The following is a 14,921-nucleotide window of genomic DNA, read 5'->3' on the forward strand; positions in this document are numbered from 1 at the left end:
AAGTGCCCCGATGACAATGGGTATCACTGTGACATGTTTCATTCATAGCCCTGTAGTTGCGATGGCCAGGTCGCGATATTTCATGATTTTTTCCAGTTCTTTTTCTTCGACTGGCACCTCCTGGTACCGCGATGTCAATAAATTGTACGTTTCGGTTTTCGACAACTGTGATATCTGGCGTGTTGTGTTCCAAGTGACGATCCGTCTGTATTCGAAAGTCCCACAAGATCTTCACCTTCTCATTTTCTATAACTTTTTCCACTTTATGTTCCCATGACTTTTTGGATACAGGAAAGTCGTATTTTTTACATCATGACCAGTGGACTAATTTAGCAACTCGGTCGTGTCTAGCTTTGTAATCAGTTTGTGCGATTTTGCTGCATTCACATATTAAATGTGAATTATTACTATTATTATTATTTTGTCTCTGTTTGCCCCCTTCTGATTTAGTCCCCTCCTAAGGCTGCTCCATTTCCAGGTGGTGTGGGTCCAGAGATTGTGAAGTATTCTATATACTGCACGTGTAAAAACATGATATATGTATATAAACACATACACAACTGTACACACACAAATACATACAGAAAAATATCTACACATACACATAAACGTATCTTACATACAAACACATATGTTCTATATATACACAAATACATATATAGATAGGGCTATAGTGAGGGATGTCTCCCACTAGACTGCAGCAGCATAGAAATGCTAGTATGTAAGTAAACAAGCAAACGAACAAACATGTATATACATACATATACCCATGTTTCCCCGAAAATAAGAGCCTTTCTTATATTTTTTTTGAACCCTGAAATAAGTGCTTGGCCTTATTGCCATGCGCTCAAAAGCCCGATTAGGCTTATTATCAGGGGATGTCTTATTTTGGAGGAAACAGGGTAGATAGGGATATAGTTATGGATATCTCCCACTGGACTGCAGCAGCATAGAAGTGCTAGTAAATAAATAAATAATAAAATAATAAATAAATAACAGCCTGGAGTTACTCGGAATTGGAGGCATATACGGTAAGTGTACCAATAAAGCAACATATCAATAGCTCAAGGTTGAAATGAGGGATCCTTTGTGTTCTCTGAGCTTGGTTGTTTTCTTGCGGACATTTCATTACCCAACTGGGGAACGTTATCAGTACTAGAGGTGAGAATTTAAGCTCTCTGCTTATATTCAACATAAACAGTTCTGATTGCCCTTTGTATATAAGCAGAGAGCAAACCCTAGTATTGATGATGTTATCTAGTTTGAGTATTGATGATGTTATCTAGTCTTAGTAATGAAACGTCAATAAGAAGACAACCAAGCTCAGAAAACAAGAAGGACCCTGTATATAAATGTAATAAACACACGCACACACAGACACATACATACATACACATACTGTATTTCTCTGTGTGCATATGCACATCTTAATTTATTTACTAGGGGTTCTATGCTACTCCAATCCAGAAAGCTGGGAAGGGGAAGATGATTACAGTTATTATCCTGCCTTTTTACTATTTATATATAACTCAAGGTAGTGAACATGCCAGATATTCCTGCCTTGTTTTCCCCACAATAACAACAAAAGTTCTGTGAGATGGGTTGGACTGAGAAAAAGTATACATGAAGACACATTTCTGTGCCTATATATTCTGTATACATCTCAAAGTTTGTGTACTACCATGCGGACACCCAAAATATATGTATGTACAAGGAACCTGCCTAGTATTTGGATACACACTCTTTAGAAAATCTCTAAGCAGTTGTCTGGTGTAGTGTTGGAAGAAATACCGTTCTGGGTTCAGGAAGCAGTAAAATGTCCCTCCCCACACACACACACACACACCAAAAAAAAAACAAAAAAACAAAACAGAAGCAAACCATTCCATTTTGCTGCCCAAATACTTTGGAGAATTATCACCCCAATAGAGGTCAACGGGAGTTTGTGTTTATTTTTCCTGGGGCTATACCAAATGGATTTTGCTATGATTGAAATTATAATTCATTGGGTCATTGTTTTGTGCTTTTGATAGGCACCCAAGAAGAACCTCCTGTATTCTTGTGGTCCTTTCTGTAAAAAAAGGTGAAGGGTTCACCAATCTCTGTGTTAAGCTTAGTAACTTTTCGGGGAATAACTTTGTTTCGGCCTTCCTAAACCAAGATAGGAATCACAACCCCATGAGCATTACATTATTGTAAAGCTATATATTGACAGAATCTTGCAAATCTGAAAGTACAGTTTTCTTCTCCCCCCCCCATTTCCTTTACAGCCCAAGAAACTAGGGAGGGTCCCTTTTAAACCCCTTGCCCTGCCAGTTATCCAACTTTAGGCTACTGTAAGAGATGACAGCTATGCTATCTCTTATCTGATTGTTCCCTTGACTGTATCTCTTTGCTTTGTCTTCCAAGGCCATTCCCACACACCACTACAAAGGGGAATTGAAATTTAGAAACTAGGGAAGGTGCCTTCTGATCCTCTTGCCCCTCCCATTATCTAGCAGCGGGCTATGCTGTCCCTTATCTGACCATTCCCCTGGCAGTGCCTCTTGTCTTAATCTCCCAAGGTCTTTCCCATAGTTCTAGGTTGAGAACCAGATAGGAATCACAACCAGATGAGCTAATTCTGCTTTACTGTAAAGCTACATTGACAGAATCTTGCCATGTGGCGGTTTCCTTAGATCTAGGTTGGTTCTGAAGGAGAGAATCAACCTGGAACTCAGGAGAAATTTCCTGACAGTTAGAACAATGAATCAGTGGAATGGTTCGCCTCCAGAAGTTGTGGGTGCTCCAACACTGGAGGTTTTTAAGAAGAGACTGGACAGTCACTTGTCTGAAATGGTATAGGCCTGTGATGGCGAACCTATGGCATGCGTGCCAGGGGTGGCATGCAGAGCCCTCTCTGTGGGCACGCATGCCGTTGCCCAGTTGCTCTTCTGATTTCCAGCTTGCACATGCATGCCAGCCAGCTGGTCTTTGTGGGCACTGGAGCAGCAGAAAACAGCCCAAAAACGGCCTGAAAAACAGCTTAAAAACAGGCCATTTTGGGGCCATTTTCTGGCTATTTTTCAGGCTGTTTTTAGGCCATTTTTGGGGCTGTTTTCAGGTCGTTTTGGGGGCCATTTTCAGGTCATTTTTGTCCTGAAATACAGCCTGAAAACGGCCCCAAAACGACCAAAAACAGGCATGTGCGTGCTGGCCAGCTGTTCTTCGGGTTTCCGGCTCACGCATGCATGCACACACATGCACACATGTTCCGGTTTGGACAATCGGTGCCAAAAAAGTTCACCAACACTGGTATAGGCTCTTCTCTGGAGCAGGGGGTTGGACTAGAAGACCTTCAAGGTGCCTAATAACTGTTATTCTGTTGTATACCATTACAATTTGCAAGCGAAGAAAAACCTAGCTTGCTTACAGGGTCATCTCTCCCTGCTTGCATCTAGAATGTTCTCCCTCCAGAGATCAGATTGGCTCAATCCTTGTTGGGCTTCCTTAAGGCCCTGAAGTCGTGGCTCTCCGAGCAGACCTGGGTCCCACGTGTGGGACAAAACCCATTGCTCAGCTATGTTGAATGACAGAAGGTAACTTTATAAACTTTTTTCCAGCTGTTCTCTTTTTTATATTTTTCTATATCAATCTGAATAGAGAAAGAAGGGACCTTGGAGGTCATTATTATTGTGTTTTTATTGTTTTTAATGGTGTAAGATGCCCAGAGTCAGGTGTGTGAGACAGACAGTTGTAGAAATCCTTTAAAATAAATAAGAACGTATTTATTTATGGGGAGAAATAGTAAGGGAACATTGGTTATCTGCCATGACATAGTGAGAAAGGAATTATTTTCAAAATATTTTGAGACTTTGCTGTTGGGACTGAACTATCAGAAACGTATTATCATTGTGTATAAACAAATAAACAGCAGTTATTTACTTTCAACTCCTGAAGTATTTGGTGCGGATAACTGATTATTTTATTCTAGAAACAGAGGGTGGGGAGGAAATATTCAGTTTAAATTTATTGACATGTTGTAAGGGGGGTATCCTAAGAAAGTTATTGTTTATAGTAGCACAAAGAGGCTAAAAGTTACAAGTTTAATTGAAATATAGATGATCATTTACCTATTATGCACTTCTGTACAAGACAGCCCTGTGACATTGCCAATTTTTTCCCCCATTTATTTATTAAATTTATGTGCTGCCCATCTCACTATCAAGCAACTCTGGGCAGCACTGGTATACAAAGCGAGTTTATAGCCACTTTTTTGTCAAGAGGGAAAGAAATTTATATTGATGAAGAATGTATAAATGATTACTCTTTTGGGATACCAAAAGGATAGTGGGTTACTATCTGAAAACAAAAGGCACGAATATTTGTAGAGTTCAACGCAGCATCCGTGTTGTTCTGTGAATATTCGTTTGATCAGGGTTTTCCAAAATGTTGGTTTGGGAAGGTTGAAGCTATTGTTCAGTCAGTTCCTTTCAGATTTGTAAAAATACAATTAATAAAACTAAAATAGATCATATACTTGGAAAGGCAGTGTTTCTCGACTTTGGCAGCTGTGCGAACTACAACTCCCAGAATGCCCCAGCCAGCCATGCTGGGAGTTAAAAGTCCACACAGCTTAAAATTGCCAAGGTTGAGAAACACTGCCTTAAGGTATTTTATATTATATTAAATATCAAAGACTCTCTCTTTTAGAGAGATAGGTGCTTCAAAAACGTGAAAAATAATATATATTATTATATTACATTATATATATATATATAAAGCAAGGTCATTATTTTCTCAGCAGATGGCAGCACTAAGCCAGCCTTGGCTGATCTTTGAAAGTTAAACAAGGTCAGCCCCCATTAGTAGTTGGATGGTACATTTTGACTAGCTGGGAAATCCTAGGATTGTAAGCTAGACAGAAATCTGGAAGAAACAGTGACAAATCGTTTTTGTAACACTGCCTTGAAAACTGCATAGGTGCGGCCATTTAGGAACTGAGTCTGATTCTAAGTTATCTTCAAGGTTATTATTTAAATTACAGACTTTAATGTCTATATGTTTTAGGGCAGTTTAAGTGTCAGGATACACATAAGCCATACTGAAGTCATGTGTAGAATATGGCTTTGCTTTTGAGATGATCATCATTTCCGGAAATTATGCCTGCACTTGTGTTAAGAAACAAGCAGTGCAACTTCTCCTCCACCCTCATAAGGAAGTATTTAAGGAGTGGCCAGGAGAAGGAGTGACTCACCTTCTGACACACACATTATTTTATTTTGCTGCCTTCCTAATCTTTCTCATCTGCAACTTATTAGGTAGCTTAACCTTGCCTTCCTCCGAGCTTTGTTAACCTGATAAAAGAGTTAAATTCCCAAAGCAGCATACCATGGGATATTTTCCAAACTACATTAAATAAATCCTGGTTTGGCATCCCATATAACAGTATCCCCCAGCTAATTCTGTCTCTCTGCTGCACGTATCTCTGATGGTACATAGTTTTCTCGAAACAGCTGTTCACTCGCTGACACATATCCTTAAAATGCAGTACAGTATTGTACACTAAAAGCAGCCTTATTTCCTGATTGTATTGTGTTCTTTTATATTTTTTTATTACCTAACTTTTAAATGGATATTTTAAATATAACATTGGGTAGGAATAATTTTATAGAATGCAGATAGCCCTTGATGTACAGCAGTTCATTTAATGACTGTTTGAAGTTACAATGGCACTGAAAAAAAATGACTTATGGTTGAATTTCACCCTTAGGACTGTTATAGCATCTCCAACGTCACGTGACCAAAATTCAGATGCTTGGCGATTGACTCATATTGATGATGATTGCAGTATCCCCGGGTCTTGTGGTCTCCTTTTGTGACCTTCTGACAACCAAAATCAATGGGGAAACTCACTTAACAACTGTGGCAACAAAGGTAATAAAATGGGGCAAAATTCACTTAACAGCTGTTTCACTTAGCAACAGAAATTTTGGACCTCAATTGTGATCATAAGTCGAGGACTATCTGTACTGTATAAATCACTATTTGATATAAAATGTAGGTGTGACAGTGGCTACATTGAGTGAGCTACTGGGCCTTTTATGTGACTAGGCCTCAGTCGTTGCAATTCCTTACCCATTAGAGAGGGCTGATGTAGTTTAACAAATCTGATAGTTATGCTAAGCGCAAAGGACCTTGAATTCAAATCCTGGTGGAGTTTGCACATCTGTGCTTGTTGAATCCCACTAAATAGGAAGCTAGATATGTAGTGCCTCCTGTTGGTCAGGAGCAATTATTAGCATCCCCAAAGTGTGTTGCATACAGGACAGGTAGTCCTTGACTTGCAACAGTTCATTTAGTGACCATTCAAAGTTACAACGGCACTGAAAAAAAGTGACTTATGACCATTTTTCACAGTTAACAACCTTTGTAGGATCGCGTGATCAAAATTCAGATGCTTGGCAACTGGTTCATACTTATGACCATACTTATGACCGTCATACAATCCCCTTTTGCGACCTTTTGACAAGCAAAGTCAGTGGGGAAGCTGGATTCACTTAACAACCAGGTAACTAACTCATCAGCTGCGGTGATTCACTTAACAACTCTGGCAAGAAAAATCATGGAATGGAGCAAAACTCACTTAACAAATGTCTCATTTAACAACAGAAAGTTTGGGCTTAATTGTGGTTGTAAGTTGAGGACTACCTGTATTTAGAGTCAGCAACAAAACTCTGATATGTTTTGTTTTTATTTTGCTACTGTCTCTAATGTGTTGCGTATAAAATAGAGACTGATGACACCTCTCTTGGAGAGGTCTTTGATGGTCTCTGAGTTTGGTTGTTTTCTTGCAGACATTTCATTAACCAGACTAGGTAACATCATCAGTGCTATTAGGGAGTGGGATTTGCTCTCAATATATATTCCAGTGGTTTGTCCTGTTGGTTGTAGAAAGTTAGCACCCACCTACTACCCTCCTAGAAGAATGAAATATTCTAGGAAATATTAAAAAGGCAGAATATTATATTTCCATGAATGAGAAATGGAGAAACATGTTTTTTGAGGCAGGAAGCCCTCTTAATAGCCCCCACCCTCCTCAATAGCCCACAGCAGACGTCAGAACTTAAGAGATAAAGAGATGTCTAGGTCTATTCATAGCAAATATCCAACAAAGATAGGATTAGCCCTCAGTCACAATAGGAATTGCCCAATGCCCCTTCATTGCATCACCCAGCACATTTACACCAAACTTGACTCAGACAAACATGATCCCACATGGCCCCATGGGAGTCTGACAACAGCCAATAGGATACATGCCCTTGCCACAGGAACAGGAAGCTCAAGTTCAAAGCCAAGAGAGGGTATAAATAACACTCACTTTCCACTCCATGTGTTCAGCTACACCAGGACCATGTGCTTAATGGTTCTGCTCCATTAAACCATCTTTCCAATCAGCCTCCATGTTTCCAGTGTCTTTCTTCCCTTTTGGAACCGAACCCAGATGGATATTTCTTCCAATACAGTGTTAATGGGAGTGATCTTGGCAGTTCTTTGATTGGGCTGTTTACTGTTAAGTTTGGCAGTTCCTTGATTGGGGTATTCTTTACTTCTTGATTGTTGGTCTGATGTTAATCTTGATGTTAATCTATGCTCATCTGGGTGTTTATTAGTACCTTTCTTAGAACCTATCAGCTCCTTTGCTATAGCTGATTTTTAAAAAAAAAATATTAACAGCATGCTGCAAACCAGTGAGAGGACCTTGAAGGAAGCAGAAATTAAGGAGTATCTAAGTGGGAGGTTAGAAAGAAGTTAGTAAACTTTCATGATATCTATGGATACAGTTTTATCAAGCATTTGTTGAGGCTTAACAATCAAAGCCAGAAAATAGTAGAAAATAGGATATTTTGGGGGCTGGTTATTCTCTCAACCCAACTCACCTTACGGGATTGTTATGAGGAAAGTAGGAGGAAGAAGGAGTATTGTGTGTGTTCACTGTCTTGAGTTATTTATAGAAGAGAAGAGAAAAGAAGAGAAGAGAAGAGAAGAGAAGAGAAGAGAAGAGAATTCTTTATTGGCCAAGTGTGATTGGACACACAAGGAATTTGCCTTGGTGCATATGCTCTCAGTGTACATAAAAAGAAAAGATACATTCGTCAAGAATCATAAGCTACAACACTTAATGATAGTCATAGGGTACAAATAAGCAATCAGGAAACAATATCAATATAAATCGTAAGGATGCAAGCAACAAAGTTACAGTCATACAGGCATAAGTGGAAGGAGATGGGTGGTGGGAACGATGAGAAGATTAATAGTAGTGCAGACTTAGTGAATAGTTTGACAGTGTTAAAGGAATTATTTGTTTAGCAGAGTGATGGCGTTCGGAAAAAAACTGTCCTTGTGTCTAGTTGTTCTGGTGTGCAGTGCTCTATAGTGTCTTTTTGAGAATAGAAGTTGAAACAATTTATGTCCAGGATGTGAGGGGTCTGTAAATATTTTCACAGCCCTCTTTTTGACTCGTGCAGAATACAGGTCCTCCATGGAAGGCAGGTTGGTAGCCATTGTTTTTTCTGCAGTTCTAATTATCCTCTGAAGTCTGTGTCTGTCTTGTTGGGTTGCAGAGCCAAACCAGACAGTTATGGAGGTGCAGATGACAGACTCAATAATTCCTCTCTAGAACTGGATCAGCAGCTCCTTGAGCAGTTTGAGCTTTCTGAATTGGCGCAGAAAGAACATAAAAAAAAAAATTAAAGGTGAGGTAGAAATAAATAAATGTGTCTTAAATTAGATGAATATGTATAATATTTAGAGAAGTAGCATTTATGCTGTCAATTTTGTCTGTTTCTATGTTACATTGTAACATAGAAATCAAAATAAAAACACAAACAATACCTGCGTCTGGTATATTACTCAAAAAACAGACACATCTAGCTTGTAACTTATGGGTCAAAATACAACCACAGGATCGGTGCAATGGTTCACCAGGTAGCTGGTGAGTTTGCTGTTGCTACTTTCCAGGGGCTGAAAAACATTGTAAAAATGGTTAAGTTTTGTTGGCCTGGTAGAAATGGTTTGAACCTCTTACATTACTGTCTCTTTGTTTTTGTTTTCTCCCCACACCTGATGTGGGTTTTTCCCCCCTGCATTATTGGGCCAGAAGTGATTTATTTCACACACTCCTCTATTTTGTGTATAAAACTACCATCCAAAAAAATCTCTTTATAAACTGCTTGTGTGTGTGTCTTGAACTGTACCATCGAACATTTTTTGTCGTCGTAAGAGCCTTGCCATTCCTTCTGTTAATTTGTTCTTTGCTGATCCCTGACCCTCTCTCAGCATTTCAAAAGCGCCATCCTGCTTTGCCTTGAAAACACAGTTATCCTCGCTTATTTTGTAAAACGAGGAACTCTAGAAAAATGCTGTGAGCTTCATTGATCTGTCAATCTGCATCAGTCGAATATTTCCTCTAGGTGGCGTGCCATAATCAGAATTGCAATAAATTTGTTAATTCTTTTTTGGTCTTTTTCTGCATGATTTCAAATACCTATTGCGTATTTTACTCTAAGTAAAATAGTTCATTGGTGGAAAAAGAATGCATATACTCTGTCCAAAACCTAACCCAAACAAAAGGTTGGGAGACTGAATCAAGTCTGGAGTAAACTCCAGGTTTTTTTTCCCCTATATGTCTAATTTGTTCCCCAGTTATTCATTATTTAATATTTAATTCATCAGATCAATAGAGATTTCTAGTAGAATATTTGTTTTTCTTGTTAAAAAATTCTATATTGACAAAGCAGTAAAGTTCATGGTAATATAACAAATACCATAAGAAACAGTAAGTTACAAATAATGTCAGTATACTATTCTAATGCTTACATACTGTTAATCAAAAACATATAAAAAGCTGAGAGAGAAAACCTTCACCCATATATAAAAATATCTGTTTTTCAATATAATTATGTTCAGTTCTCCCTCTTTTGATTTTATATATCTTCTTGATGATAATAGATAAACCTGATTGATCAAATGAACTTTTGAGTGATTTGGTATACATAAAAGTTCTCATTCTTCCTTTTCTAGACTGCGTCCTCTTATGCTCTTCAAATCATCAAGAAACCCACCAATCTTCAATAGCAATCTATATATATATAAAAGTGAAAACCACTCACGCATTAATCATGAAATCTCCAGAACTTTAAAGCCTACAAACTTGAAATTTGCCATGTATGTTCCCCTTGGCTTTTAGGTGCTCACTAAGAAAGGATTTTTTGAAATGACCATCAGAGCATTAGTATTTCCTATATTATTATTAACATGCTCTGATGCTAATGAGTTCTACTCCCCACCTGAAAAGAAATCTGTTCCAAATGCAAAACACAAGCAGAGGAGAGGAGTTTCACTTTCAGTTTTACTTTCACAACAGGAAGCAGCTTTAATACAGAACACTTGAGCTAAGCTGCCAAGCTCCTCCTGTCTCCTTCTTGCTAACACAGCAAATACTGTTTGAGTTTCCAAACACCCCTCAACTCTCTCACACACTGACCGGCTGCTAGCCAGATGAATACCGATGGATGCTGCGGGCTGGGACATTCTGCTCCCACTCCCCCTTTGTTCCAACTGCCAGTTGCGTTATATTAACACACACTGATGCTACGGAGTTACACATTCTACATTAAGTTTCAGGCTGTAAGTGTCAATTTATCAAGCCCGAGCACATAGTTTCGTAGTGAAGCACGGGCGTCCAGCTAGTTCATTATAAAACAAAGTAATACAGGAGCCGGAATTCGGTTTCCTGCAAAATGTCATATTATGGAGCAAGACGTTCCGTAGAGAATTTTGGAATTGGATTGAGATCAGGAGTCTGGTAGCGCATTTTCCAACTCAAGGTTGACTCAGCCTTCCATCCTTTCGAGGTAGGTAAAATGAAGACCTGGATTGTGGAGGCAATAAGCTGACTTTGTATAAAAAAGAACACCGCTTGGGGGGCCCCCGAAAGCCCTACTAAGCAGGTATATACAAAAGTATGAAGGCTATTGCTTAACACGTTGTAAGCCGCCCTGAGTCTCCGGAGAAGGGCGGCATATAAATTGAACAAATAAATAAATAAATAAATAAATAAATAAATAAATAAATAAATAAAACATTTCATTGAAAAGCATAAATTTTGAGCTGACGCTCAGTTCATCAGATGTATGGACTTTGGGGAGGGAAGAGAAAGCTAGACCTGTTATGTAGATGCGGCTGTCATTTTAGAGAGATTACAAGTACCTTATCAATTGTAATGTGTTAAAATGTGTTAAAAACCCATTGTGTTTATTGAGACCTTCCAAGATGGTCTCAATCCTTTTGATGTATGTGAACTCAATAATTTCTCCCTCAAAAATGCAGTTGAAGCCCTACTTTTTCAAAGCAATCTCTTCATGGAGTGTTGCTTGTATCCTTACAATTTATATTGATATTGTTTCCTGATTGCTTATTTGTACCCTATGACTATCATTAAGTGTTGTACCTTATGATTCTTGACGAATGTATCTTTTCTTTTTATGTATACTGAGAACATATGCACCAAGACTAATTCCTTGTGTGTCCAATCACACTTGGCCAATAAAATTCTATTCTATTCTATTCTAGATGGGTTCAAATACTCTGATATTATCTGGTCTTTGAGTCCTGAGCGTGTGTATCCCTTAAATTCCTTTGTGCAAAGTTTGTCCTGTGTAAACTCAAGGGGGGGGTGTATCTAAATCAAATCAAGTTTATTAACAGTCAAAAGTCCAGACACCAGAACAAATAAAAACACTCAAGGTATATATCCAGTTCAAAATTCTAGAATAATTGATTTGATTTGATTTAGATAATTGTCATTTTTTATAACAACTGTTAAATACTTCAACTGAGGTGTGTGTGTGTTAGTCACTTTGAAGGACGAGCATGTGATCTATTCTTATCTGTAGGCATCAAGCCTAACCGATCTATCTCCTAATATGGGGTATTAGAATGTGCCTGTTAATATGTCAGTTTCTTCTGTAAAGCAGAGCAGGATTTACACAGAAGTTTGGTGATAGCAAAATCCATCAACAGGATCAAGGGTCCCCAATCCCTGATGTGGCCCACTAACAGGCCATGGCCCATTTGGAACTGGTCCATGCAAATGGCAGATGAGCGTGCACGCACATACAGCCTACTGCTCACATGGAACCATCCCATCTCCCCTCCACCAGTCCGCCAAGCCAGTCGGCCTAGATAGCAAATCTGACCAGTAATATGTACAGGTAGTCCTCGACATATGACCACAACTGAGCCCAAACTTTCTGTTGCTAAGTGAGACAGGTTAAGTGAATTTTGCCCCATTTTATTGCCTTTGTTGCCACAGTTGTTAAGTGAATCACTGCAGTTAGCAAAAGTTGCTACAGTTGTTAAATGAATCACTACAGTTGTTAAGATAGTAACATGGTTGTTAAGTGAATCTGGCTTCCCCCCCCCATTGGTTTTGCTTGTCAGAAGGTCACAAAAGGGGTTCGCGTGGCCCCAGGACACTGCAGCCGTCATAAATATGAACTAGTTGCCAAGCATCCAAATTGTGATCCTATGTCCATAAGTGTGGAAAGCAGTCATAAGTCACTTTTTTTCAGAGCTGTTGTTACATTGAATAGTCAGTAAACAAAAGGTTGTACTTTGAGGACTACCTGTAGTCCAGGGTAGAACCAGGTGGGTTCTACTTACCTTTACTACTGGTTTGTAGCGGGGCCGCGCACGCTTGCTTTGCTCACGCAGAAGCTTCTGAGCATGCGCAGAAGCGTTTTGAGGACGTCGGGGTCGGTGGGCGGAGCCTCCCGCCCGTTTTACTACCAGTTCTATAGAATCAGTGCGAACCGGGGGCAACCCACCACTGGTCCAGGGCAGTGGTGAAATCCAATTTTTTTTACTACTGGTTCTGTGGGTGTGGCTTGGTGGGCGTGGTGTGGTGTGGCTTGGTGGGCGTGGCTTGGTGGTTGTGGCAGGGGAAGGATACTGCAAAATCTCCATTCCCACCCCACTTCTGGGGAAGGATATTGCAAAATCTCCATTCCCACCCCACTCTGGGGCCAGCCAGAGGTGGTATTTGCCAGTTCTCCAAACTACTCAAAATTTCCGCTAACGGTTCTCCAGAACCCGTCAGAACCTCCTGGATTTCACCCCTGGTCCAGGGGTGTCAAACTCACATCATCATGGCATCATCATGTGATCTATCGAGACTTTTCCTCCCTTCACTAAACATGGGCATGGACGTGGCCAGCGCATGACACATCCGGCCCGCGGGCCATGAGTTTGACAGCCCTGCTGTAGTCCTTTAAAATATTTAAAAGTAAAATGATTTGGGGGATAGATGGTATGATAAGGATTTTTTGCAGGATCCCCCCCCCCAAAAAGTGATTTCCGAAAGATCCGAAAAAGAGGATTTTTTGCAGGATCCAAAAAAGATTCATGAGGAATTTTTTTGTTGTTGGTTAACTAGAATAATTGCTGCTTCTTCCTTTCCCTTTGTCCCTTAGCAAGGAGGAAAGCCTAAGCATGCCACCTGTAAACAGTAAAACAGATTAACAGAGTTGGAAGGGACCTTGCAGGTCATCTAGCCCAGCCCCCTGCCCAAGCAGGAGACCCTACATCTGCCTCTACCTAGGATCGAACTCACAACTTCCTGATTGTGAGGCAGGAGCTCCACCTCTGGATTTCCTCCTAGCACTTGTTTTTTCTCATATCATCTACCACAATTGAACTTTTTAGCTATTTTTCAGAGCTGGGCTCAGTGTATATTCCCATGTAAAGATGTCTTTTATATTTTCACAAATGAAATTTCTTAAGGAAACAGTTGCCTTGACAAAAAAAAAAAAAAAATCACTAACCAGACAAAACAAACTTGCTTCTGTCAATTGCTTCAATTAGGAATCCAGCCAAAGTAAAGAGGGTTTCCTTTTTTTAATTGCCAAATGAATACTTCATTTCAGTGGGGTAAATGTATCATGGAAAACTTTATGAAACATTTTGTGTGTTTGTTAATGAAAAATGTAACAATACGGCAAAGAGTATTGCGATCCTTTTCAGCGTATAGACATTATGTTAGTTTTGGAGGACTATGTTAGCATTGGATTGACAGAAACTAATAAAATGTACTCCTGTTTCATTTCTGAGCCTTAAAGTCCAATTAAGTTTTTCTCCTTGCTCTTTCCAGCTTCGACATTCTAGCCCCCAACTATAAACAGCACATCTTTTATTTATTTTTTATTTATTTATTTTGTCAAGCATGTATTATTTATTTATTTATTGGTTCGATTTATATGCCGCCCTTTTCCAGAGACTCAGGGCGGCTTACAATGAGTTAAGCAATAGCCTTCATACTTTTGTATATACCTGCTAAGTAGGGCTTTCGGGCCCCACCCCTAAGCGGTGTTCTTTTTTTATACAAAGTCAGCTTATTGCCCCCACAAACCGGCTCCTCATTTTACCTACCTCGAAAGGATGGAAGGCTGAGTCAACCTTGAGCCTGGTGAGATTTGAACTTGCAGTAATTGCAGGCAGCTGGTGTTACTTAACAGTGCTTTAGTCTGCTGTGCCACCAAGGCTGAATTAGATAACAGATATATGTATAAACATGATTATGAATACATGAAATGGATACGAATAAAAGGGGACATTAGGACAGGGACGGTAGGCACATTGGTGCGATTATGCACGCCCCTTACAGACCTGTTCTGTTGATTTTATTTTTTTTTATAAAAAGTTTTTTTATTTTTCAATTACAAAGATAAACATTCCATCTTTCCTTATGCTGTGTGTTGTCTAGGTACAAACATCTCTGTGCAACATCGTTCCTCATTTGCCACATCTTTCACATTAACATTCATATTATTTCTCTAAACTTGTTTTTTTTAATTTGATTTATATGCCGCCCTTCTCCGGAG

General features: G+C 39.4%; 1 long non-coding RNA gene across 1 annotated transcript in view; it reads left to right on the top strand.

Moving 5' to 3' along the window:
• The first annotated feature begins 1,165 nt into the window (after positions 1 to 1,165).
• LOC117675927 (uncharacterized) overlaps positions 1,166 to 14,921 on the top strand; it is a 59,278-nt gene continuing 45,522 nt past the window's right edge. The window contains exons 1-2 of the long non-coding RNA XR_004594301.3: positions 1,166 to 3,578; positions 5,753 to 5,916. This is a non-coding gene — a long non-coding RNA (uncharacterized LOC117675927). The remainder of the gene's footprint in view (positions 3,579 to 5,752; positions 5,917 to 14,921) is intronic.

The sequence above is a fragment of the Pantherophis guttatus genome, chromosome 12, assembly GCF_059756535.1.
Source record: "Pantherophis guttatus breed Tessera chromosome 12, ASM5975653v1, whole genome shotgun sequence".
Classification (NCBI taxonomy): Eukaryota; Metazoa; Chordata; class Lepidosauria; order Squamata; family Colubridae; genus Pantherophis; species Pantherophis guttatus.